The sequence below is a fragment of the Natrix helvetica genome, assembly GCF_964273705.1.
Source record: "Natrix helvetica genome assembly, chromosome: 1".
NCBI lineage: Eukaryota > Metazoa > Chordata > Lepidosauria > Squamata > Natricidae > Natrix > Natrix helvetica.
In genome coordinates, this window is record NC_138548.1 from 265,915,325 (window position 1) to 265,941,659 (window position 26,335).

At 36.8% G+C, this 26,335-nt stretch overlaps 1 protein-coding gene across 2 annotated transcripts in view; it reads left to right on the plus strand.

The window, feature by feature from the left end:
- The window catches only part of TENM2 (teneurin transmembrane protein 2), a 1,011,554-nt gene that overhangs the window by 867,113 nt on the left and 118,106 nt on the right, over positions 1-26,335 (plus strand). The window lies entirely within an intron of this gene.

Consider the following 26,335-nt stretch of genomic DNA (forward strand, 5'->3'; position numbering starts at 1 on the left):
GGCCGCTCAGCACAGCTTTGGCATCATGCAGAGTGTCAGGCCTAAAAACAACCACATTGCTTTTTGTTATATGTCAACCTAGAAAGTAATAATAAATACATATTGTTTTAGATCTGTTGGATTATTTTGAATTTTAAACACAAATTACTAAAGGTCTCGCTTCAATGTGCAGATTGTTCCTAGAGAATCCAAATAACTGCTGATAATAGTTTCAGTCTATTTGTAGCATCCTAATTCAAGCCTTTTTCTTGACCAGATCTTTAGTCTTTAACTTGGAAAGGAAAAATACCCCTCTGTGTACAATTTGAAGTTAGAATAGGAATCCCCCAACTTGTGGTGGTGGGGGGAATGTTTCCCCATGTCATTTCCATTTTCTTATCTAGGTCTACCCCATCTAGATTGAAAAACTCTGGTCAGTAAATAGATGCTAGCAAAGAATTAAATTTCCCAGCATTTTTTTTAAGAATAGCTAGTGGCCATCTAAACTGTGGCAATCCAGATGAAGTAGTCTTATCAAAATTCCCTTTAAAAAAACCTGTACAGCATTAAAAAGTCAAAATAAGAATTGAAATTATAATGGCAACTGGAGACTCTAAAAGGACCACCCGGTTCCCAGTTAATTGTTTTTCTTTTGAAACAAAATGTGCTTGTCAGACTTGTGTCTTTTATTATTATTTAGGTGTCTCAGTCTCTTTGGGTAGCTAAACCTTTTGGGAAAGACACTTAAATTGGAATTCATGTCTGTCTTCAACTTATTTCAAGGTAATACTGAGGTTCATAGCATACAGTTTACTTGCTACTGAAACCAGTTTTTCTAGCTGATGCAGGCTGGTTTCTTTATCTGCAAGGTCTCTTTTTAATCCATGGGGATCAGATTTGAGGACCACTTTAAGTTTATTGAGCTTTGTATGTAATCAATCATTCCTAAAAGGTTTATCTTGTTCTTCTAACTTGTGAAAACGTCTATGTTTTTTAAAGTGTTTTTCTGTATTTGTTTGTGATTTTATGGTATTGGGTAGCAATCCTATACATGTTTACTTGGGAATAAGCCCCCCTGAATTCAATGGTATTTATTTCTTTGTAGCCATGTATATGACTGCACTGTTAATCTGACATTACTGTGCACCTAAAAATTGATATATTTTTATCTGATTACTCAAATGATTCTATGTGACTTTTAGGCCAAATATGAAAATATTTAATTTATTTTTGACAGGGTAGTAAAACATGAGGAGCTTTGGAAGTATTAAGAATCTTCATTAGTGTCTCAGGGATCTGTATTAAGACTGGTGTTTTTTAATTTGTTCATAAATTATCTGAACATGTGGATAAGTAGTGTACCAGGCAGGTCTATGGATGATACTAAACTGTTCAGGATGCCTGAAACAAAAATTGATTGTGAAGGTCTCCAGAGGGATCTGTTTAATTGAGTGGACGGCCTATTAAATAGCATTGAATGGATGGTCAATGAAATTTAGGTAAGTGTAGGTTGATACACGGAAATAGAAAAGCCTTATTTTCATATACATTGGGATGAGCCTTTTTACAGCTCACTATCAAAAAGATACTAAACCACAGTGAATAGCTGAATATAATTATCTACCCAATGAATAAAAGCTGAAAATAAGACATATTCCATTCTCAGACCGTTAGAATCTATTGATCTATTCACATTGAGTGTCAGGATTAAACATATTGCTGGTAGGAACAGGAACAGGAAGAGACAGTTTACATTTCTTTTCTGCTCCTAGAAGGTATGCCAAAAGCCTGATTTCCAGAAAAATAAGGATCTACAGGGGAGAGGAGATCATTTAATTTTGCTTTATGTTGATGGAATTTTACCAACTGTGCTTGGGTTCAACTGATCATCCGTGAAAGCCAACAGTAATAAATACACAGTGTGAAAAGAACATCTAGGAAGAAATCAATTCCCATATTCAATGTTTTGAAACAGTATCTAGTCAATGATATAGGATATTTGATTGATACTGTGATGCTTGTTTCCAGCAAAAGGATGTTAAAATTGTGCTTTCATATCTTTGGCCTTCTCCTCCACAGTTGACCATACTATGACTATACGTCATTAAATTCCTTGACTATGCAAAATACCATAACCTGTTATGGTAGATGGTATTTTGAATATAGCAGAATAAAACACATTCCTTCTAGATATTTTAAAATTATACTGTGTTTCCCTTGTGGGGAGGACCTTTATATTTCATCAAGGCTATTGTTTGAAGTTTTTTTTCTATATGCTACATCTATGCCTGTGCCCAATAGACCAGCAGGTTCACTCGCAACACCGCTGGATAGTTTTGTCCTGTTAGATTGCTCTTTGTATCGAAGACTCCCCCCCCCCCAACTGCTTTTCTTAAAGTAATGGCAATAATAGCAATAAAAGCAGAAACAATTTCTGGAAGAGATGGAATAGGATTTGAAGATTTTTTAAAAAAGAGGAAAAGCACTGTCTCTGACAAAGGCAGCAATTCAGCAAAAATGGCTGGGTGGCAATGAGAGAATTTCAAAAACCTTCAGTTCCCTATTTCTAAGCTTTTCAATCTAATCTAGAGGAAAGTGAAAAAATCAACATGATTCGATAAAAATAGAAATGTGACCTACTAAAACAATAGAAATCAACTTGTTTATTTGTTAGATTTATATGTCTGCCTAATCATAAGGTAAACCTGTTTGATATGGATAATGTTGGAAAACATATGAGGTTTAGAAGATATCTAGGCTGAAACACGATTATCCTGAGTGGAAGGCTGGCCCTAATATTAACCAAAGTAAGATGGCTACCCCAGACAACAGATGCTAGGAGGCAGAGATGGCAAGGCAATGTCAAGCATCATTTCTTGTGCCATGTGGTCTTCTTTGTATTCTGCAGATGCTGTCCTAATGCAAGCTCTAAAGTAACGGTCAACTGCTATAATTTTGCTAGAGGAAACTGAATACGGAGGCACAATTTTGCCTTTGTCTTAAGCGATAAAGTGTCTTTGGCTGGTATCTCTTCACATAGATAGAGAATAACAATTGCAAATTGATGCCACAGCCAGCAAGGCTTTCATACAACTGAAAATGCATTTTGATTTCATGTATAGAGATGATAAGAACGTGTTCCGTTTCCACTGTGATTGATTCGTGGAAGTGCCATATTCCTATTTCTGTGAAATAATTGTACTTCTACTGGTACAAACCAGTTGTCCATAAAGCCTATGGAGTTCAGGATAAGTTCCAAGATATATTGCTAGTATAATAATTAGGTTGCTTGGGCAACCCCAAACTGGGGTTTTCTGAATTTTTAGGTGACATATATCAGTCACCTGCTGTATGAATGCTCAATAATACTGTGGCATATCTGAGTCTTTGAATTGATTCTGCTAAGTCTTTGTCATATAAGACCTTTGTACATATCCACTGTCCAAATCTTCATTGTCTCAATCAGGCGATGAGTGTATATAAGGTGGTTAGACAGCCATGGAGATAATAAGAGTACAGGTATTTTATTTTACTTTTTATTAGGTCTAGCAATTTCAACAGGTAACTGTTCTTGGACATGTACAGTGCAGCTGCCATTGTCATTGCTAAATGACAAATTCCCCATTGAAGCTATACTACAGTTAAATTCCTATATTCTCTTGTGCATGGGCTGCACTTGGTTGTAATATTCTGTCATATTTGGTTTTATGATATTTATTTAAGATGGTCAGTTAAAAATACTGTAAATAAATCAATATTTTATCTGGTTTAGTACTCGAAACAGAGAGAGAAAGAGAGAGAGGAAGGAAGGAAGGAAAGAAAGAAAGAAAGAAAGAAAGAAAGAAAGAAAGAAAGAAAGAAAGAAAGAAAGAAAGAAAGAAAAAGAGATGGAAGAAGAAAAATGGAATAGTAAAAGGACAAATCAGCAGGAATTTAAAATAGAAGATACAGATAATTTAAATCACCAGTAGATACAGACCATTTGCAAAATAATGGTAGTGGCATTCCGGCTCTACCAAACTAAGAGATATATGTAGAATAATAAAAAGATTCATCCTAATCTATGTTGAAATTTTTTTAAAAAATGGTATGTAATCCAGCTAGGGCAAGTGATGTATTGGGACTTATGCCAGTGTTCCTTAGGAAATAAGTCAGAGTTGGCGAGCAGCTCTACAACAATCTTCCCATGTTGGTATTTCTATTCTTCTATATTATTTTGTAATAATATTAATATAATTTTCAGCCTCAGAATTTTTGAACAATCTATTTCACATTCTAAATGAAAATCTGTTTTATATTATATTTATTTATATTTCTCATTGTGATCTAAAATTTCAGGAGGATGAGAATGATTGTTGCATCAATTAGTATTTAAGCCATCTTAAAGAGAGACGGACACTCTCTCTCTCTCTCTCTCTCTCTCTCTCTCTCTCTCTCTCTCTCTCTCTCTCTCTCTCTCTCTCTCTCTCTCTCTCTGTGTGTGTGTGTGTGTGAGTAGTTTAATATTTGGATATTTTCAAAACCTGATTCTTTAAAGAGAAACTTAAATCCTTTCTGATCTACCGAATGAAGCATCCTTCATTTTCTCCAACTTCTGTCTGCTCTGGAGGGAAAATCTTTTTATCAGCTTGTATGATAAACATAATTAATGATATGCAGGCTTTACAAAGAGTAAAAACGAATGCTGTTTCAGGAGATGGTACAACACATTCCACCTATGAATATCAATTTTCTTTCACATTCCTTAGTGTGTGCTTCTAGTCATGATTAGAAATTGCTACAGCATACTGTAAGTCTCCCCCCTTCTCTTTCACCACCAGGATGGAATATATATGACCTTATTTCTTTTCTAGTCCACTTTGAAAAGGCAATAAATTTATTTTTCAGTCATACAGCTTGCATTTCATCCAGGACTTCAAAGACGTGCATCCTGCAGATATCTGTAAATGACTTCCTGACCTAAATCAGAGTATTTCTTTCCTTTGGTGGAATTTCTACATGAACTATATTGATTCTGTTGCCAATTCCAGGATTTGTATAACCCTTGCCCCCCAAAAGAGGAGGGGGTTAGGTTTGCTCAAGCTGCTTATCTAGCTGTTGAAAGGACAGCTCTAGTTTGGTGTTCTGAAGTGTATTCACTGCAACAGCCGACCATTAATGTTTCAACAATGTCATTTTCTGTGTTATTTTATACCTGTGGTGTCAAGCACCTGTTTCAGTGAGTTGAGCGAATTGCATTATATTGTTGGAGACAAAATGACAGAGGTATTTTAACTGTGGAAATTAAATCTGGTGTTAGACTGTCCAATGCTATTAAGTCAAATCAGAAGTCCAGAGCTTTAAAGCTTGTTCCCAATAAACCTTTTAGATATTCAGATATTTTGTGTAAAAATATTTTCTGTAGGAACTTAATATCATACAGTTCTATAAATATTTTAATGTCAACAAAATAATAATTATTCCTCAGTGAAAAACCTGGAATAGGCATACTACAGGAATATACATAAGCAGGAGTCAGACAGGATGCTTTTTACTAAGAAATTTTAAAAAAATGAGAAAAGATACTAATCTGAACTATAAAAAGGACTCTAACTTTTTTTGGGTGTATATGTGTGCTGTCTGGCACATTTTCTTCTAATATTAGTGCAGGTTATCTACTCTGCCTCATGTTTATTTCAGTGGTTCTGTTACTGGGAAAAATGCAGTCTATTCATTTTTCACTTAAGTCAAAGTCATGGAATGAATGGCACAATTTTTCATCAAATAGTGATTCCTATAACCAGCCTATGCTGAAGCAGTAAAAGACACACACACACACCAAAAAAACCTATCTTCTAGAACTTCCCCAGATTGAGTATGTTAATAGCAGTAGCGCTTAGATTTATTTACTGCTTCACAGTGCTTTACAGGCATCTCTAAGCAGTTTACAGAGTCAGCATATTGCCCCCAACAATCTGGGTCGTCATTTTACTGACCTCGGAAGGATGGAAGGCTGAGTCACCATGAACTGGTGAGATTCAAACTGCTGAAGTATTGGCATTCGTCCATCACCATGATTGTTAATATAGTTTTATCACAATTTTTAGTTTTGAGGTCTCTCTACGACAGTTAGTAAAACTTTGGGTTATGTAAAAAGGCATATTTGAAGTGACCTATGATGAGCCTATTAGTCTATCCATGTTCCTTATGTTGCAATTCCTTAGATAAAATGGCTATGAATAAAAAGTTTGGAATTGCATTGGAATTCTGCTGCCTACTTTCAATGTTTCTCCCATCAAATCTCTGTTCTTGAGCTAAGGCATAAAGTTCTCAGAGAGGATCTGAGAACTCCACAATTTTTTATATTGATTGATTGATTTTTACTAGTCTTTTGAGTAGTCTTTCTTGACATATAGAGACTTCTGTTCACTCTAATAATTGTTTCATTTAACAGAAAAATATGGAAATACATAGACCTATGTTCTCACAGACTTTGCACTCAAAGGACAAGGTTTTACTTCAGACTTCATTCCTAGGATAAAGTTTCCAAAGTGGTCTGAATAGTGTACTGTATGTAACTTACATCATCACATAATTACATTAATATTATAAATTAATGTGAATAGCAAAAATTACAGTTAGTCTCAATTTAATGATGTCTCATTCAGTGATAATTTAAATTTACAGTACTGAATAAGTGGAATTATGACCAGTCTCAATTCCTGAGTGCTGGCTACCACAGTGTGCCAATGTTCCCTCCCAGCTTCTCATAATAAAGTCATTGGAGAAGCCAGCGGGAAGTCAAAAGTCTTGGTCACATGAAGTCCTCACTTATAGCCTGGACAATCCTCACTTAACAATGGTAGCTGGAACTGCCATCACTAAGTAGCACGTTTCTGTGACATCATGCTTTACAATGCATCATTTAGCAATGTCAGTTCTAGTCCCAGTTGCTATTGTCAACCACGGACTAGCTGTATTAATTACACAAAGGAAATATATTAAGTCAGTTTGGATTTAATTTTTAACTGCATATTGGGTTTTTACAATTGGGGTATTTTAAAGCTGATTTTTAACTGTCTAATGTTGTAATTTGTTTCCTCCTCCGTGTATGTACGTGTATGTATGTGTGTTGTGTATGTATGCACGTTTTTGTGCTGTTATATATCTTTTATGTTTTATGCTCCATTGTACGCCGCCCCGAGTCCTACTTGGAAAGGGAGCGGCTAATAAATCCAAATTTATTATTATTATTATTATTATTATTATTATTATTATTATTATTATTATTATTATTATTAATAGAGATTTGGATGTAACAGATACACTTTCTCTCCAATTACTCTATTAAATTAAGGTTTTATAGAACTTTATAAGGTTTTATAGTGAGCAATGTCCTAACACATCTGGAATGTAAAAGTTAATTTTCTTCACAGAATACTACAAAAGCTTTGAGCCTGTTATTTGCAGGCGTTTGGAGTGTAGTCCACTGCAGTTCTATTGTCGCTGGAAAAGAACACAATTAGATGCATAAGATTGGTCCACTCCAGAGAATTATTAACCTAAATTATTTTGAATATTGCAATATACATATACATACGTATACATGTGTGTGTGTGTGTGTGTGTGTTTTGTGTTACAACCCCTGGTATGCCCAAATATGGGAGGGAGCTCACTACTCCCCCTTTCTGTCCTTCGGCTCATTACAGAAGACCATCCAGGCAGAAAACCATATTTTTAATGTTGCCTTTTTATATTTGTGTTGCATTTGTGCTGATAAATAAATAAAGGGAGACTAATATAGATCTATTCAAGCTATTTAGCTCTCATCCCAGTAAGGGTATGGCTAGCTGATGAGAGCTAAATAGCTTGAAATAGATCTATACTAGTCTCCCTTTATTTATTTATCAGCACAAATACAACACACACACACACACACACACACATACATACATACATATATACACATGCATACATATATACATACATACATACATACATACATACATACATACATACATACTGTTGATTTAAGTCAACAATATGATTTATTTTCCAGAAAGACTGCGTTTTTAAAAAGACAGGAAGAATAGAAAATAACCTTTCCACTTGTTTAGAACTTTTTCTTTTTTTCTTTTTTTAGTAGCTAGCGATTGCTTGATTTGTAATATCAAAATACAGATTTACATGAAGTGATTGCTTGAGCCTTTTCTAGATGGAGTCCCACAAGGATGGGTTTTTTAAATGTTTTCTTTAGCATTTGCAAATTCAGAATGTGCAAATACAGAAAAAGTAATTCTCATAGATAATTGTAATTCCCATAAAACCAAAGGGACATCAGGTCGGATGAGAAAACATTCTTTTGTTTTCACCACTGAGAATTCTGGAAAGGGGTATTTAGTTCTTTCAGCACATTGCCATCAACTTTTCAGCACGTGGTGAGTAGCTGCCAAAGAGACATCTTTGCTTTTCTCCTTAATGAAACAGGGCAGAATGTGTGTTTAAGATTTTCTAATCCTATTCTCCTCTGGGAGACAATAAAGAAATTAGCATCATATAGTGCAAAGCCTTATGACAGCAGACAGAAGGCTTGCTTATCATTCAGTTTTAAAGCAGGGATATTTTTAAAATATCTGCATCATGTAAAGTATTTACGGTTTGGATTTTGATTTGTTTAATTCTATTTTTGTTTTACTTTCCTGCGTGTGTTACATTAAATTTTATTCCTTGGGTAAAATGAATTGGAACACAAGACAACAGAAATGCAGCTTCATTCTGATAAGCCATATTCCCTGCTGATCTGGTTTCAAATACATTTAGTAATGGTAGCAGAGTACAGATAATATAATAAAAGCAAAACCTTTTGTTTTCTGTTCCCCGTAAATTCTAAATGCAGCATTGATTTCAGACTACATTTTTGTTCACATCTGCTTTTAAAAGTTACATCGGCATGGGGAAAACAAATGAAATGTGTTGCTGCTTTCTTTGTTCTGGTAGAAATTGATAAAAAAAATGTGGGGCAGAGGGAAAAACAAAGGTTTGAATGTTAGGTTCATTGAATTGCTTAATGGACAACATAGGAGGAAATGCAATTGCTTTTCCTTCCTGATAATTGATTCTTCATTGTAAAACCAATCTTTCTGATTTCTGATTATTGCAAAAGAAGAGAATATATGTAGCTCAGTCCTGAAAAGTGGAAAATTTGGTGTTCTCTGAGCTTGGTTGTTTGCTTGCATATATTTCACTAGCCTATTTGATAATGCCATCATTACTAGTGAGTGTGCAGTGTGCTTGTCCTATCAATATGGCAGAATATTTTCTCATTGGTGGTTTTTTGATTAATGTATTCTTTTCTGCTTGATTGTTTGTCTATTGTTAATCCCTGCTTCTCTGGGTCTTGGTTTCTGGAGCCACTATGTAGGAAAGACAAACAGAAGACTAGCATGAACGCCAGCCAGCAGTTAGAAGATATTTTGAACATTCTTTAATCTCATAACACATGGACAGACTCAACCACTGTTTCATATGGGAAATTGTTTGAGCATCCTAGAGCAAACTAAATCCAGGAAGTCTAGAAAATCAATGGAAGCTTAGCATTCAGACATCAAATCAGTCATCAGTAGACACAGAGTTCTGTGCCTAGTGCTGAGAAGCTGATGTAGCAAAAACTCAAATTATGCAAAACTTCAATTATAATGTGAAAATGCATAAGATTACATAAAGAATAACACATCTGTAGTTTATATAAATTAAAATAGCAATACTATCTCCAAAAGATTTCTGGACAAGATCCGTGGCAGAAGAAGAGGGTAGAAGGATAAAACAAAAAAAGAGAGATAAAATAATATAACTGTTTTAAAAATATGTAGAAAGAAAAACATCTATTTGGCTTGAGCCATTTCCACACCATCGTTTGTGCAACAGATTTTGATTTCCTCCCACCCTCAAGATCTGCACATATTAGTAGGAAAAGCAGTGCATGCATTTGCATCAAAATATGGTAAATTGAATCTTGATTTGTGTGTTGTCAGTGTAGTACTTTAAGAGCTGACCAGCTGCTACAATGATGCACTGATGTAATGATGGGACTGAATCAGCAAGGTTTTTAGCTGTTATCCCTTTAAGAGTCTGTATGATAAGAAGAGGTCCAGTTAGCCTGTCTCTCTCGCCGTGTGTTCTTCCATGCTGTAATTTACTGATAGTCTGACTTCTGCCTATAGTATACGTATGTACAGTATATATTCTTTTGTAGATAAAATTACTATTTATTACAGGCATCTGTTTGCTGTTATTGCTTCTAGGTTGTCTCATGTAGTCAAGCTATGCACCACTTTGACCGTCTTCTATTCTTTCTTTACTGTGTTTCTCCAACTTTTAAACTTTTGTTCAACCTTTTACAGTTTATTTTGTATAACTTTGTAGCAGTCTAGGACAGGGATATCAAACTCGCATCGTCATGGCACTGCCGTGTAACGTATAAGGACTTTTCCCCCCTTTGCTAAACTGCCCAGCACATGACTCATCCCGCCCATGGGTCACTGGTTTGACACCCCTGGTCTAGGATTTTGGAGTCCTGAAATTTATAGTAATAGAATGTTTCATATTATTGTATTTTGCCTCTGTCTGGGATTCTAAGCATATGGTTGATATAGAACCAGCAGCAGTTCTTAAACAAGTTTGGTTTTAACCAATGTAATAATATTGTTTCATACATTGTCCTAAAGTGGCAATCCCTAGTCTTTCTGTCTCCAGAGATAAGCAGGGGTGGTAGAGGGAAAGGGATGGTTTTGTGCATACAACCTAATCCTGCACATGCACAAATGAAACTTCGTGCGCTTGCCCATCACTTATGTGGCCCATTTCCCAATGAGCTGAGAATCGGTACCAGTACCGGTCCATGGCTTTGGAGCTGGGGACCCCTGTCCTAAAGGAAAACATTGGGAATGAAATACAGTACTCCTTGTGGACATTTGCGATAATTTTGTATCCAAAAGATATTAGGTTGAAATATTGCAGTTAGCTGAAAAGCCAGTTTTCAGATAAGCCTGATTCAAAGACTATCTAGCAAACTGTCAAGGGGAAAAATCATTTAAAATATGGCAACTTTTTAGTAAGATAGAAAAATAAGTAATCAGCTATTTACTTTCATGTGGAATTTAATTTATCTTCGTTCTGTCTCTAAACAGCTTATATCTTCTTTCTTCTTTCTTTCTCTGTATTTAAACTTTGATTCTCTTGGTCCCCCATGGAACTTTTCATACTTGAATGAATTGATAAATTGATAAAAAAATCAATTGTTTGTTTAAAAGGGCAAAAATAAATTTTGCTTGGTTGTAAAAATGGTTTATTAAATAAACAGAAAGTAGCAAAATATTTACAAATATTAATCTTTTGATAGAATACACATGTTGACAATCCACAATATAGATATTGATAATCTTTATAATTGTTTAAATATATAACAAGCACTTTAAATATGTTTGTTAGAAACTGTTGGCTAAGTAAAATCCCTATTATATATACATTCAGACTTTTTATAGTATAAACTACAAAAAATCATTTCCATTGTTCAGCTGATTTTATTATTTCTGTATTAGATTCAAAATTCACAATCATAACCAATATTTTTGACATAAATGCATACAGAATAACAAAGTGTACATGCACCATGTCCATAAAGCATACAGTCTGTATTTCTTTATGTAAGGCAGCAAAAGAAATAGTGGAAATAATTCTATGAAAGCACATTTAAATTTTTCATTTTATGTGTTGAATTCTGCCCTCATTAATCCATATCGACCTGTTGGAAGAAATATCCATCTGGTTCAGTTCCAAGCCAGGAAGAAGGCACTGGAGACAAAACCGAGTCTGGAGACTGATTGGAAAGATGGCTTAATGATGAACAGAACCACCAAGCACATGGGTTCTGGACAGCTGATCACATGGAGTTGAGAGTGGGTGACTTTTATCCCTTCTCTTGGCCTTTGCACTTACACTTCCTGTTCCTGTGCAAGAACATGCACTCTATCACCTGTTGTAGCTGGCGCTGCAGGTTGTCTAAGCTAAGTTTATTTGAAGTTTGGAGGGTAATGCAATGTCCTTGGGAGACTCTGCAATGTGGTGAGCTCTGCTGCTAAAGGGTAGTGGGTTAATCCTATTATGTCTTGAAGGCTCATGTCTTAATCCCATCACCTCGGAACTGAAGGTCTTTTGTTTTGCAGATAGGCTAGCCCAATCTTTCTCAAAATATCTGCTGGGGAGAGGGAGATGGGGCTCTGAGTTCCTGTCTCCCTTAAGATTTTTTATTTCTCTCTTAGGGAAAATATTTATCCTGTCATTTTTAATATTTCTCAAAATATTTCATTCTTATAGGAGGGGGTTGGTGCTAACTTTCTACAAACCGATTATAGTATATACATGATCTGAAAATAAAACCCATGTAAGATGACTTTGCTTGAAATTTGTTTCCAAATATTTTGTTATGCCCCAGCATACCTGGATTTGTTTGACACTAAATCTTTCTAGGCACCTTTAATATAAAACGAGGGTGCTTTCCTCTCTCACGCACACTTCCCTCCCTCCCATGAAAAGTTTCTGACAAAGAAGTGTATCCAATTGCTCCCAACTCTGTTTTTGATTCTCCAAGCTTTTCAAAGCCCTGATCTTTGTTCACAATTATAATAAAGAATCAAAGCATGGTTATCATCCATTGTTCAATAGCTGTCCTCTTTCATAATGGATGGCTGAATAAGTCAGAGTTGTCTGATTTACATATTATCCCAAACCACAAATCATGGTTTATAATCACAGTGTTTGGATTCCCATAACAGAGTAGGCTTAAAGCAAGAAAATGTTATTATGGTCAAGCATGATGGGTAAAGCCGTGTGTAGCCAAAGTTTATAGGAAATCATAAAATTTTAGTCCCCAAATATTTTGCAATCATTTGTGATACCCTTACAGACCTATCCTCCACCTCTCCTGAAATCTTGTGAGATAACTAAAAGTTTGTATCTTACAAGGTTTGGTGAGCATTGGAAGATGAGCATTCCTTGGAAAATGTTGACTGTCCTGATATCTTCCATATTCATTTTTAAAAATGTTATTTCATTTGGCTGGGTGATGTGATTTATTTATTTTTTGCTGCCAAATCCTGTGATCAATTCCTGCCTCCATTATTGCAAAGTAATTACCTTGTCTATTAAGAGAATAGACTTCTCTTTAAATAAGTGTTTTATACTTCACAGAACAATTGTAATTTGCTATGAATGTAAGACAACAACATCTCATCCAGACGAGGTGGTGGCAGATAAATCTTATAAATAAATACATCAAATGCATTAATTAGCAGATCCTGCTCTCAGCAATGGGTTGACTCCATGATATGCTGAGGTTGTTTCCAATTCTATGATTTATGTATTATTTTAAAGGAGGAATAACAGATATTGTAATGCAGTACCCTATCACCATGATACAAGGAAACATAAGGAAACAATTGGCTTCACAGTTTGTTTTGTACATGAGTAATAGAACAGAACTGCCTAGGATTAGCTACCGGTACTTCTCATAAAGTTGCTGGGTTTTAGACAAATTTTTAGGTTGGGTAGTTTTTGTGTCCAGTCACAGTACAATTAATAAGACCCAGGTGTACCCTGCGATTGAAAATAAAGGTAGAATTGAAGCCTAACATAGATTTGAAAGATTATGAGAACTTTACAGAAATTTCTCACATCAAATAATTTAGTATTTGTTTATTGTTACCTATGATTATTTATTTATTACATTTATAATAATGATAAAATTATTACTTTTTTATATTGGGATCATTGTTGAGGATTATAATAACCCAGAATTCATGAGAAAAGCAGTGTTTTTATTTTGAATATAAATCAGCAACTTTTTCACATTTGGCTCTTGCAGTCCAGATTCATATCCCGTAATCATTCGCATGCAGAAGCACTTTTACCCACTTTGAGAGGTGGGTTCCTGGATCTCCCAAGTATTGCTTGAAAAGTTAAACCTCTCAATCTTGTCTGTTTCCTTGCTTTTCACTATGTAATCTTGGACTGTCACACGTTATTTAGGATGATGCCTGTAGCTGGGCAGCAACTATAACAAGAATTCCAATTGTATAGATCAATGGGTCCTTCATGGGATGTAAAGCTGCATCTTAGACAATCCCGGCAGCAAAGCAGGACAATAGCAGTGAAATCTCTGGTTCTGTAAGTGTGAATTGATGCCTTCTAGGTTAATGTGTAAGACAATTAGCAAAAGAGTCATCGGATAATGAAACAAAGTACTTATCCGAGCTTGGTCCAACTTGCGCACGCTGCTTGCAAAGGATGTAACTTGGATGGTTGGCAGCCCAATGCTTGTAGTAATTCTCATGCTTTGTAGAAGGGCAGATTTGATTAGCTCAGGTAGCTAAAGCACCAGACATTAGGAACTTTAATGTATCCAGTATGAGTGATTTATGTATTATAAACACATCCTTTTGATTTCAGATGCCATTAATGTTTTGCCCTGAAAGCTTTTTCAGAATAAAATATATTAGTCAAGGTGCTAGCATGAGAGCAACAAAACACAACAAGCCTGAGCTTCTTAATAACCTTGCACTCCATTATTATGAAAAAAGCAATGGCAAAGCACTGTGCTACAAATACTCGTCCTTAATATATTTGTTTCACAGATCCTTGAAATATGATTTAGTGTTACGACCAATTCCTTCATTGTGAGAAATCATGCCATTAATATAAAAAGGTAAAATTGTTCAGATGTAAAACTAGTCCTCTGAATAGCTAAGCTTATGGCCGCATTTCTCAGATAGATTAAGGCAGCCTTTTTTCAAAAGACATGTGGCCATCATTGAATCAGTGATTGCTCTTGGTTAGGAGCGCCGCCCTCTAGAGTCAGGAACGACAAGCACATATGTGCAAGAGGAACCTTTACCTTTTATTAGCAGTTTGGTTGCAAAGCATTTATGACACTGCATGTAGTACTTTCAACTACCAGTTCCTCATTGCCCAGGAATGCAGTTAGTTTCAGACAAATTTGTTTCACGGTTTATTTGCTGTGCAGTGTAAAAATCTTCCCTTTTTAAAAGCATTTTATCGTTTATTTGGTTTGGGGGCAATGAGCTTGCATTTTCTTTTTGGTCATTGAACAGCACATTTGCCACAGCCATAACAACTCTAAGTACTCAACTAGCATCCAAGATGAAAGCATAAGGGACTATGTTCACCATCAGAACTGGAACTTTTCCCCTCAGCTTTGGGAAAGGGAAGGTTGATTTGTGTCATTTGATTAATGAACTGTCTCCATCTCTGCAAGTCTTCCCCTCAGCTGAGAAAAATAAAAGTCGGTTGGTACCAATACTGGGATGCAAGACCAGCCCAAAGGTGAGGATATTGCAGAGGATATTGGTGAGGATATTGCAGAGAGAACTTTTAGAAGAGGTTCATATCCTTCTTTCCATCATCTATCTAAGTAGCCTAGAATCAGATACTTCAGTCTACTCCTCCTACCAGCAATATTCCAGTTAAACTGAATGTCCCCACATAATAGGTGGTGGGACAGAGATGAGCAAACAGCTGTCCAGAATAAGCAAGGAAAAGGTACATTTTCAACATGGAGCAGGAGAGATGTGAGAAAAAGGTGACAGATTTGATCTAACCACCAAGTATATTGAGGGATTCTTTCCGGATATGACGTTCACTAGAATCCCTATAAGAAGCCATGGCTCCAGATGTTCTTGTGGAGATACTAAATGGGTAAGAAACAAAATTCTTTTTTATTCTGAAGGCAGCTTCTATTTTATTTATTTATAGATACTTTCTATTTACTATAGTGAAAGAATATCTTTTAATATTTTTAATGGAATACTTTCTCTTAGTTGTACTGCAGTAGTTCTACTTTTCCCCTTGCATGTCCAAGATACAAGATAATAAAGATGAACTAAAATTGACTGCCATTCTTCTGACTTTTAGCAGGGAATGTTGCATGTGATGTAGATGCAACACATGACTGGTAACCTATTCTACACTTTCTGTGTCTCACTGAAAAGCATTATGTAAAAGATATAATTTGAACTTTCCTGAGGCTGGTAATTGGAGCTGATGGCTACAGGGGGGAGCAGAGAGACAAAGAGGACTAAGGTAGTGGCCCTTTAACTCCATTTCATTTGAACTTTCCTGAGCCTGGTGATTGGAGCTGCTGCTACAAGGGGGGGAGTCAGAGAGACAAAGAGGACTAATCATATACAGTATCTATAAACCAAAATAGCAATAATACATTCTGGATTAGTGCGCTTGAGATTGTGATTTTATTTTATTTCAAAATGACCGGCTTAGTTCAAAGTAATAGCTGTTTTGCACCTGTTTTTCGCAGTACTCTTTACAAATTTGGATACTGTCCCCTTTGTAAACAAATTACTAGCCTACATAGACAGATTACCTATTTAGAATCTCTAATCTATGCTCTCCAAGCAGAAATTAAGTGTCCAATTTGGCCATTCCACTCTATGGAGATGCCTTGCTATCAGTCCCCTCTACCACAAAGATCCTGCAGGAGAAGAGCAGTCTGGACAACCGTGGAATCTGGCAGGATGAGAGTTGTGAACCATAAACACAAACCTTTTGCTGTGACCCAGCATAACAGATATAGCGCCCTTGCTGACCTTAATAGGGACACTAAAGGGACAGTAGTTGTGATAATGATGACTCAAATAAGCTAGTTGTTATGATAATGATGACTCAAATAAGCAGGGAATTGTGGTCCAAAATGAAGAACTTTCTTCGGAAAGGTGAAATGGGAACCAGGTATCACACATCAGTCTCACAAGAAGAGCAAGGTATGCAAAAAGAGAAGTCACCTTCTTGTCAATCGTAAGGGATATAAATTTAGGAAAGGATATGGAGGTTTTAAAAGAGGTTAGGTGTCTGCCAGGTGCTATTGCCAGAAGAGACAAGAGGCGTATTCTAAAGATAGTCAAGAATGCAAGTAAAGACTGTGATGTTGATGCTATTATACATCTTAGCACAAATGATCTGTCCCAAAAAGATGTATTTTCTGTGCAGAATGATTTCCAGAGCTTGGGGTATGAACTTAGTAGTATAGGTTGTAGGCTTATCTTTTCAGAGGTTTTACCAGTATATAAGGAACAAAAAAGGAAGGGCCAGTGTGTACCAGAGTTTAATGTTTGGCTAAAGGAGTGGTGTAAAAGGGAAGGCTTTGGTTTTATTAGTCATGATGTCTGCAGCTGATCCAATTAAAAACTGTACAAAAGAGATGGTTTGCACTCATCCAAGAAAGGGACTGAGTTACTTGGCATTAAATTCACAGATTTTCTGGATAAACATTTAAACTGAACAGTGGGGACAGAGAATTAATTGATACAGAATTTCTGTCCCCAGCAATCTAAAATTCATAGGGTTATCAGTGCATGTAACATAGATGTTTGTGTGGGTAAGATTATCAGTCCTGCGGTCAAGCAAAACCAAGCATTTAATAGTGAGTGCCATACCATGTGCACGAATCATAAGTGGCAAGAAAATACGGGCAGTCAGGCATGAGACAAGCTATGTAGACAGTAGAAACAGAGGCAATCAAAATGGACTCAAATGTCTATACACCAATGCACAGAATATGAGGAATAAACAGGGCGAATTAGAAATTCAAGTAAATGAGGGCAGATATGATATTGTTGCCATTACAGAAACTTGGTGGGATGAAACCCACAATTGGAACATACAACTAGAAGGATTTAAATTATTTAAAAGAAAAAGACCAAATAAAAGAGGACGTGGAGTTGCACTATATATAAGAAATAACTACCTCTCTACAGAAATAGAGCACAACAATGATAAAAACTATCTTGAATGCATTTAGGTCAATATTAAATGTTGCGGGGAAATGACATTGCCATAGGTCTATACTACAGACCACCCAAGCAAGCAGAGGAAGTAGATCAACTTTTTGCTAGTCAGCTAACTAAAGTATGTAGGAAGCACACCACAGTAGTAATACGGGATTTTAACTACCCTAACATCAACTGGGAAACAAACTCTGCACCAAGTGGAAGGTCCAACAGGTTCCTAACAAACCTAGCAAACTTTTTGTTTCCCAAAAAGTAGAGAAGGGAACAAGGGGATCAGCCATATTGGACTTAATTCTCACTAACAGAGAGGAAATGATAGAAGGTATTGAAGCCACAGGAACCCTGGAGGCAAGTGGCCATGCAATATTGGAGTTCAACATTATGCAAACACAAGTAGTAGAACAAAGTCAAACTAGAGTCTTGGACTTTAAAGAGCTAATTTCAATAAACTTAGAGAGCACTTGGGAAGAATTCCATGGCTGAGAATCCTCAAGGGGAAAACAACTCAAGAAGCTTGGGAAATTTTGAAAAATGAGATTACAAAAGCCCAGTCTAGCACAATACCAATGAAGAAGAAAAATAACAGCTCCCAAAAGAAACCAGCATGGCTGCATAAAGAACTCTCTGATAAATTGAAAGATAAAAAAGATAAGTATAAAAAGTGGAAAGAGGGGGACATAACTAAGGCAGACTATGCGCAAATAGCCCGAGCCTGTAAAGATGAAGTGAGGAAAGCTAAGGCTCACAATGAAGAAAGTCTTACCACAAAAGTAAAAAAAATAACAAAAAAAGCTTCTTCCAACATGTTAAAACCAAGAAAAAAGTTAAGGAAACAATTGGTCCATTGCTGGGGAAAAGTGGCAAGAAGGTGACAAGCAACAGGGAGAAAGCAGAACTATTTAACTCATCTGTCTTTACACAAAGGGATAAAACAGTCCAACCTATCAAAAACAGCACCACAAAAATCAGATTAGGAACACAAGTTGAAATACGGAAGAAAATGGTAAGTGAGCACCTGTCTACCCTAGATGAGTTCAAATCACCAGGACCGGATGGATTACACCCCAGGGTTCTGAAGGAACTGGCAGACGAGATCTCAGAATCACTGAACTATATCTTCCAGAGATCCTGGAGCACTGGGGAACTGGCAGAGGACTGGAAAAGAGCTGATGTCTTCAAAAAAGGGGGAAAATATATCCAGGAACCACAGACCTATCAGCCTGACCTCAATACCAGGAAAGATTCTGGAAAAGATAATCAAGCAACGAATTAGCAAACACCTAGAAGTAAACAAAATAATAGCCAAAAGCCAACATAGGTTTGTCAAAAACAGATCATGCCAGACTAATCTTATTGCATTCTTTGACAAAATGACAAAATTAGTGGACCAGAGAAATGTCGTCGATATAGTTTACTTGGACTTCAGTAAGGCATTTGATAAGGTAGACTATAACCTACTACTAGATAAAGTAGAAGAATGTGGGTTAGACAGCATCACCACCAGATGGATTCGTAACTGGCTGACCAACCACACTCAACATGTAGTCCTCAATGGAACTGCATCTATATGGAGGGAAGTATGCAGTGGAGTACCCCAAGGCTCTGTTTTAGGCCCAGTACTCTTCAACATTTTCATCAATGATTTGGATGAGGGAATAAATGTGGAACTCATCAAATTTGCAGATGACACCAAGATGGCAGTAATAGCCAACACTCCAGAAGATAGGTTAAGATACAGAAGGATCTTGACAAACTTGAACATTGGGCACTATCTAACAAAATGAAATTCAATTATGAAAAGAGTAAGGTTCTACATTTAGGCAAAAAACCCGAAATGCACAGGTACAGTATAGGTGGTACCTTGTTCAATAGTAGTAACTGTGAGAGGGATCTTGGAGTGCTAGTGGACAACCATTTAAATATGAACCAGCAGTGTGCAGCAGCTGCCAAAAAGCCAACACAGTTCTAGGCTGCATAAACAGAGGGATAGAATCAAGATCGCGTGAAGTGTTAATACCACTTTACAATGCCTTGGTAAGGCCACACTTGGAATAGTGCATTCAGTTTTGGTTGCCACGATGTAAAAAAGATGTGGAGACTCTAGAAAGAGTGCATAGGACAACAACAAAGATGATTAGGGGACAGGAGACTAAAACATATGAAGAACGGTTGCAGGAACTAGCTATGTCTAGTTTAATGAAAAGAAGGACTAGGGGAGACATGATAGCAGTGTTCCAATATTTCAGGGGTTGCCACAAAGAAGAGGGAGTTAAACTATTCTCCAAGGCAGCTGAGAGTAGAACAAGAAGCAATGGGTGGAAACTAATCAAGGAGAGAAGCAATTTAGAACTGAGGAGAAATTTCCTAACAGTTAGAACAATTAATCAGTGGAACAGCTTGCCTCCAGAAGTTGTGAATGCCCCAACACTGGGAGTCTTTAAGATGATGTTGGATAGCCATTTGTCTGAAACGGTATAGAGTTTCCTGCCTAGGCAGGGGGTTGGACTAGAAGTCCTCCAAGGTCCCTTCCAACTCTGCTATTGTATTATTGTATCATATATGATGGGCCAATCCATTAAGGATCAGGGAAGATTATGACTTTTAACGCAATGAAAGTAAACAAAAAGGCAAAGGCTTTGAGAACATTGAAAAATAGTAATGCTTGAGATGTAAATGGAGTGGTTGGGGAAATGTTCAGATGTGGGTGTGGTTTTCTTATGGAGTACTTGTGTGACTTCATTGATGTGCATGTGAAGACTGTACCTGTGCCTGATAATTGGAAAAATGCTGTTTTTGCTCCTTTATATAAAGAGAAAGATAGCAAGAATCAATGCAAAACTACACAGAGATTAGTTTGCTAAGCATCCACAGGAAGACATATGCCAGAAGTCTGATTAAAAAGGATGTTAAGGCAGAAAATTGGAAAGGGCAGTGCTGCTTTATGCCATAGAGGAGATGAGCAAACCAGAGCTGCTTTTGTGCACATTGCTGAGAAAGGTCTGAATGTTAGAAAAGACGTTTATTGTGTGCTTTGTGATTTAGAGAAAGCTTGTAAAGTGAATAAATTTGAATTATGGAATGTTCTGCATTGATATGGAGTTGAAGGTTGATTGTTGAATGTGATAAAAGTGGTTTATGATGGAAGCAAGAATATGTGAAAATAAATTGAATGCTTAGCAAATTATTCAATACTGAGCCATTGAATACTAAACAAGACAAGAATGTAGGATGTCTCCTTGATTGCTTAAAGCTTATTTGCTTAACATAACATTAGAGTTGTATGACTTGGGATTATGATTGTGTATGTACCATTATATACAGAAGGTGGATTGTTGGTTGAGAACCCAAATAATTTTCAGGGAATGCTAGAGAGTATGATGCATTGAAAAACATAAGTCTGGAAAATATTTCAAACTATCAAGCTAGAATAAATGGACTAAAGAAATGCAAATTATATAAAATGATAAACAAAAACCCTTAAAACCCTTAAAACAAGCTGAATTTGTGTATCTAGTTAGAATGCTTAATAAAGATGGGGAAATGGATGGAAAAATTTAAGTGTTTACATTTTGGAAGTAATGTGTATTGTACAGAATGAATGTTGAAAGAAATTAAAAAACCAGTACGTGTAACACAGGCATGTCCAAAGTGCGGCCCGGGGGCCAAATGTGGCCCTTTTTCAAATTTCAAGCAGCCCGCAGCCTCTTCTCCCCACTGGAGTTATTTGTTTAGTCTTTCATAAAATACCGTATTTTTCAAAGTATAAAGATGCATCTTTTTCCCCTCAAAAAAGAGGCTAAAAATCTGGGTGCACCTTATACACTGAATACAGCATTTTTTTCCTCCCAAAACTCTGCCCCCTTCACCAAAATGGCTGTGCATAGCCTTTAGGAGGTTTTCAGAGTGCTCCTGGGGGCTGTGGAGGGCATAAATGAGCAAAAAACGGGCCATTTTTTGCTCAACTTTGCCCCACTTAGCCCCCAGGAGCACTCTAGAAGCCTCTTAAAGGCTATTCATGCCCTTTAAAAAAAGGCCCATTTTTGGGAGAGTGCAAAAACTTTTTTTTTTAATTTGCCTCTTCAAAATCTTGGTGCGTCTTATACTCCAAAAAATACGGTAGTTAATTCGCATTTAATGTTAAGGGTTCAAAGAATGTCAGGCTGAATGATCGGCCCCACACATTTTCACATCACCAAATCTGGCCCTCCTTGCAAAAAGTTTGGACACCCCTGGTGTAACAGCATGTCTGCTTCGTTTCATGGAAGTGAGAATTGAGCATGTTAAGAGAAACCTTAATATAAGTTGAATGCCATGGAAATTGATGTTTGTGGTAAAATGATAAGAGTTAATAATAAGAATGGATGAATGTCGAATGGGTGTGGACTGAATATATGAGTGAGTGTCTAGTGCAAAAAGTATATTGACATATTTTGGTCATATGGTGAGAATGAATTAAAATTTTAATTGCAAAACAAATATAAGAAAGAGGAATGGAAAGGAGAAGACTAAGAAAATATTGGGTAGATGGAACAAAAGAGAAGAGATGTTTAAAGAACAAAAGGTGATTTACTGTATGAAGTGGTTTATAGATGTAATGGAAACAAGAATGATTTGGAATGGTAAAAAAGTATGGGGACATAGAATGAATAGTGTTGGCATAAACTAAATTTATCTCTACACTGTTTTCTTTAATTCATACCTTTAATTTATTTGGTCTACTATTTATAGCTTTTTTCCTGCATATACATTTATCTGTAGCCACTTTGCTTTGCCCATATCCCAGCAAAAGAATTTTAGTTGCAGACATCCTGCAAAAGCCCAAAGAACAGAAATACCAATTCTTCCCTTTTTGTTCCGTGTTAAATCCTTTGAACAGTGCCCTACCAACACGAGAAGGGTTTGTGACCTGCCATGTTCTGATCTGCAGTTGCGCTGGTACATGATATTTATTCACTGCTTTTGCTACCACCTTATTGCATTGCTCGATTAGCCAAGAACAATTGAAAGCCTGCCAGCAAGTTGCTGTCTCTAGATTCCAAATTGTTAATATTTGACACTTAATGAAAAGCACTCTTTTGAATGAGGCAGGAAGAGTCAAAGCTAGAAAAATAAAACTGGAACTTAGCCCAACTTCAATCAGAAAAGAGGGAACAGTGGTTGTTTGTGCCTATTTTCGAGACTTTTTTTTTCCTGATTGACAATTTCCATCCCACTGGAACCAATGGGGAGGAAATAATGAGTCCGGCTCCAAGATATGTCTAACAGCTGGGAACTATTTGGCTCTTGTGGATCTAAAACCTTTCTTCATCTGTCTGTAATGTGCCTCCCGATTGGGCTCACATTTTGCCTTTATTACCGTTGAAGCTCCAAAATTTCTGCAGGAGTTCCAAGTTTAATATAGTTCCCCAGGGACCAAGGGATTACATCCTTAAGCATTTTAAGAAACATCTCAATGTTAAGACTTGAATACTGAGATGGTCAGCAGCTTCACAAAAATCACAGATGGCTTTTGTGCCTTGGGGTGTCCTTTTATTTCCTGAGGCTAAAGTATCAACCGTAACTGCATATGGTAGGAATAACTTTGCTTCAGACATCCATGTTCCAGTTACATTCGGTTATGCCTTTGACAATGGTATGAAAAGCCTAGGAAAAAAAAAAAGATATCTAGATTTCCTACTGGAAATACTGGCAAATACAATAATTCATTCCTGCCCTTTTTTTCTCCCTGGCTGCCAATCCATTTCTTCCTCCAATTGAAAGAGCTTGAATTGATCTTTAAAACACTGAACTGTTTTACGTGGATCAGCCTTTCCTCCTGCACCATTTTCTTAGGCTCTTCTCTGGGTGTGCCTGTCTAATGTATGACAAGTGGCTGTTAAATGCAGCATAAATGCAGAACGGGGAGAGATCCCATCCTGAAAGACACAAGCACAAAAGAATTACAGGAATACAATTAGATCTACACTAATCAATATTTACTAGATGCTGGTGCTGGCAATGTAGGGCATATTGAAGGGCATGGGAAAGGTGGCCAGAAATGACATATCCTATTTTGGAAAACTTTGGACCTATTGATTTTATGTAATTCTTTCAGGGTTGCCCCCCCCTTCCATCTCCCCGTCTCCCTCAATCTCCTTTTAGTTGTGAGAAAGGCTAGTAACCTGGCTTTTTCAGCCACTTCATTTTCTTTTTAAATGATTTCATTAACCAGCTGACCAGTCCACTTATGCAAACCCTTAAAACTGACTAGGCTATTTTTGATTAAATGCTTATAAATGGAAGAGCAGTTGAAAGGACTCGTGTTTATATTTCCATGTCTGGCCTGGCACAAATTTCCCTTTGATTATAGTTCCCAGCAGCCTTAAATCTTCAGTTCTGTTCACACAGTGTTCTTAGTTTAGTTTACAGTTCTAACACTGATCCCCAAAGCTAAACGCTTTCCACCAATTTCCCACTGGTTGCCCAAATCCAGATGACCATTTAGATGGCATCAAGAGAAACAAAAATTCTAATCTTTGCTGCTAACCCATAGAAAGAAAATGTAATTGGTTGATGATATGATCAGATCAGTGGAGGATGAGGGTGCAAAAACAGAAAATGTAATGTCCAGAATGACCAGACATTTTTACATTATTTATTTATTAGATGTTTTTAATCCACCTTTAAAAAAAGGACAGCACCTGAACCACTGCACCAGAAAGCTTTTCATGTGTTAATGAGGTTAGTGGGGCTGGACTTTCAGGCAAATTTCAGTCCTTTTAAAGTGTTGCATGCTAAAGTTGAATGGACAGCAGAGCAACAAACTCACACTCCATGTGTGTGGGAAGAGCATGCTGTGGGAGGAGGGTATCGTAAAACATCTGCGTTAATGTGGGCTGAGTAAAGCCTGCATGATACTGTACGTTATAATTTTCCTTTTTCATTTTTTTCTCCTCTTCAACTATCAATTAGTTTGTTAACATTTATCTACATAATAAAAGTTTTACAACCTCTTCCAGAAACAGGAAACTTTGCCTTTTTCACATCCTAGTCACCCCACTAATCTGCATAAAGACAAGAAAGCGAAGAGAGGAGGCTTTCCATTTTCTTCAGTAAAAGTGCAGAGGGGATTTCTTCCCCCCACCTCATATAAGTGGATAAAACAGCTTACCAAACAGGGTCTCCCAGGAGGGTGGGATAAATTATGGGATAGAGTTTAAGAACCACAAATCAGGCAGCTGAAGAGACTAATTCACTGCTTTGCTATGCGGCATTGCTTGTGTCTTCTTTCAATAGTGATGGTGTGATGAGGTAGTAACATAATAGAGATGAGGATGGAGGATAGGGTAGGGTAGGATAGGATAGGATAGGATAGGATAGGATAGGATAGGATAGGATAAGACAGCACAGCACAGGACAGGACAGGACAGAATAGAATAAATAGAGTTAGAAGGGACCTTTGAGGACTTCTAGTCCAACTCCCTGCTCAAGCAGGAGACCCTATATCATTTCAAACAAATGGTTGTCCAGTCTCTTTTGGAAAGCCAGTGATGGAGCACCCACAACTTCTGAAGGCAAGCTACTCCATTGGTTAATTGCTCTCACCATTAGGACACTTCTTCTTAATTCCAGGTTGCTTTTCTCCTTGGTTATTTTCCAACCGTTGTTCCTTATCTTGCCTTTTGGTAGCATTTTAGTTACAATAATGTTCAGAATCCAGGTGTTGCAACCAGTCAATCTGAGACACAGTAGATAGAAAGAATTATGCCAAGCTTTGATGGAGAGATCCCAGAAGACTGTCCTTATTACCTTATGCAGATCCTACTTTCACAGTTCATTTTATAAGCAAATCTGGGAGTTGAATAATTGCATGTATTATGCTGATAATACTATCTGTTCAAACATGTCCAATTGTTGGGCATTCTATGAACCAGCGCTCTCTACATTTTCTGATCTTGTATAGCTTCTATTAGCTGTTTTATGTTCTGGCTGGTGTCAGCTTTGATGATGTCCAGCCACTATGTTTTTGGCGGCCCTGCTTCCTTTTACTAATGACCACTCTGACTATATCATTGCTTTTTCCAGTGAGTTTGATCACATGAAATCATTGGAAAAAAACAAGGTAGAACTTTATTATGTTGCCATCCAATGATATGTCTTATTTTTTTAGGCTCCATGACTTATTTGTTTGTCACCCTTCTGTCCAAGGAATATGCAGGAGCCCTCTCCAACATCATTGCTCAAATAAGTGAGTTTATGCTCATATGCTACCCTATTTCCCCCAAAATAAGACCACCCCAGATAATAAGACCAATCGGGCTTTTGAACACATGCCCTAAAATAAGCCCTCCCCTAAAATATTGCAGGACAGGACCAGCCATGAGGTGACAACGCTCACCGCCTCCTGAACCTCAGAAATAATAAGATTCCCCCGAAAATAAGGCCAAGTGCTTATTTGGGGGGGTAAAAAGAAAATAAGACCCTGTCTTATTTTGGGGGAAACACGGTAGTTATTTCATGGTTCA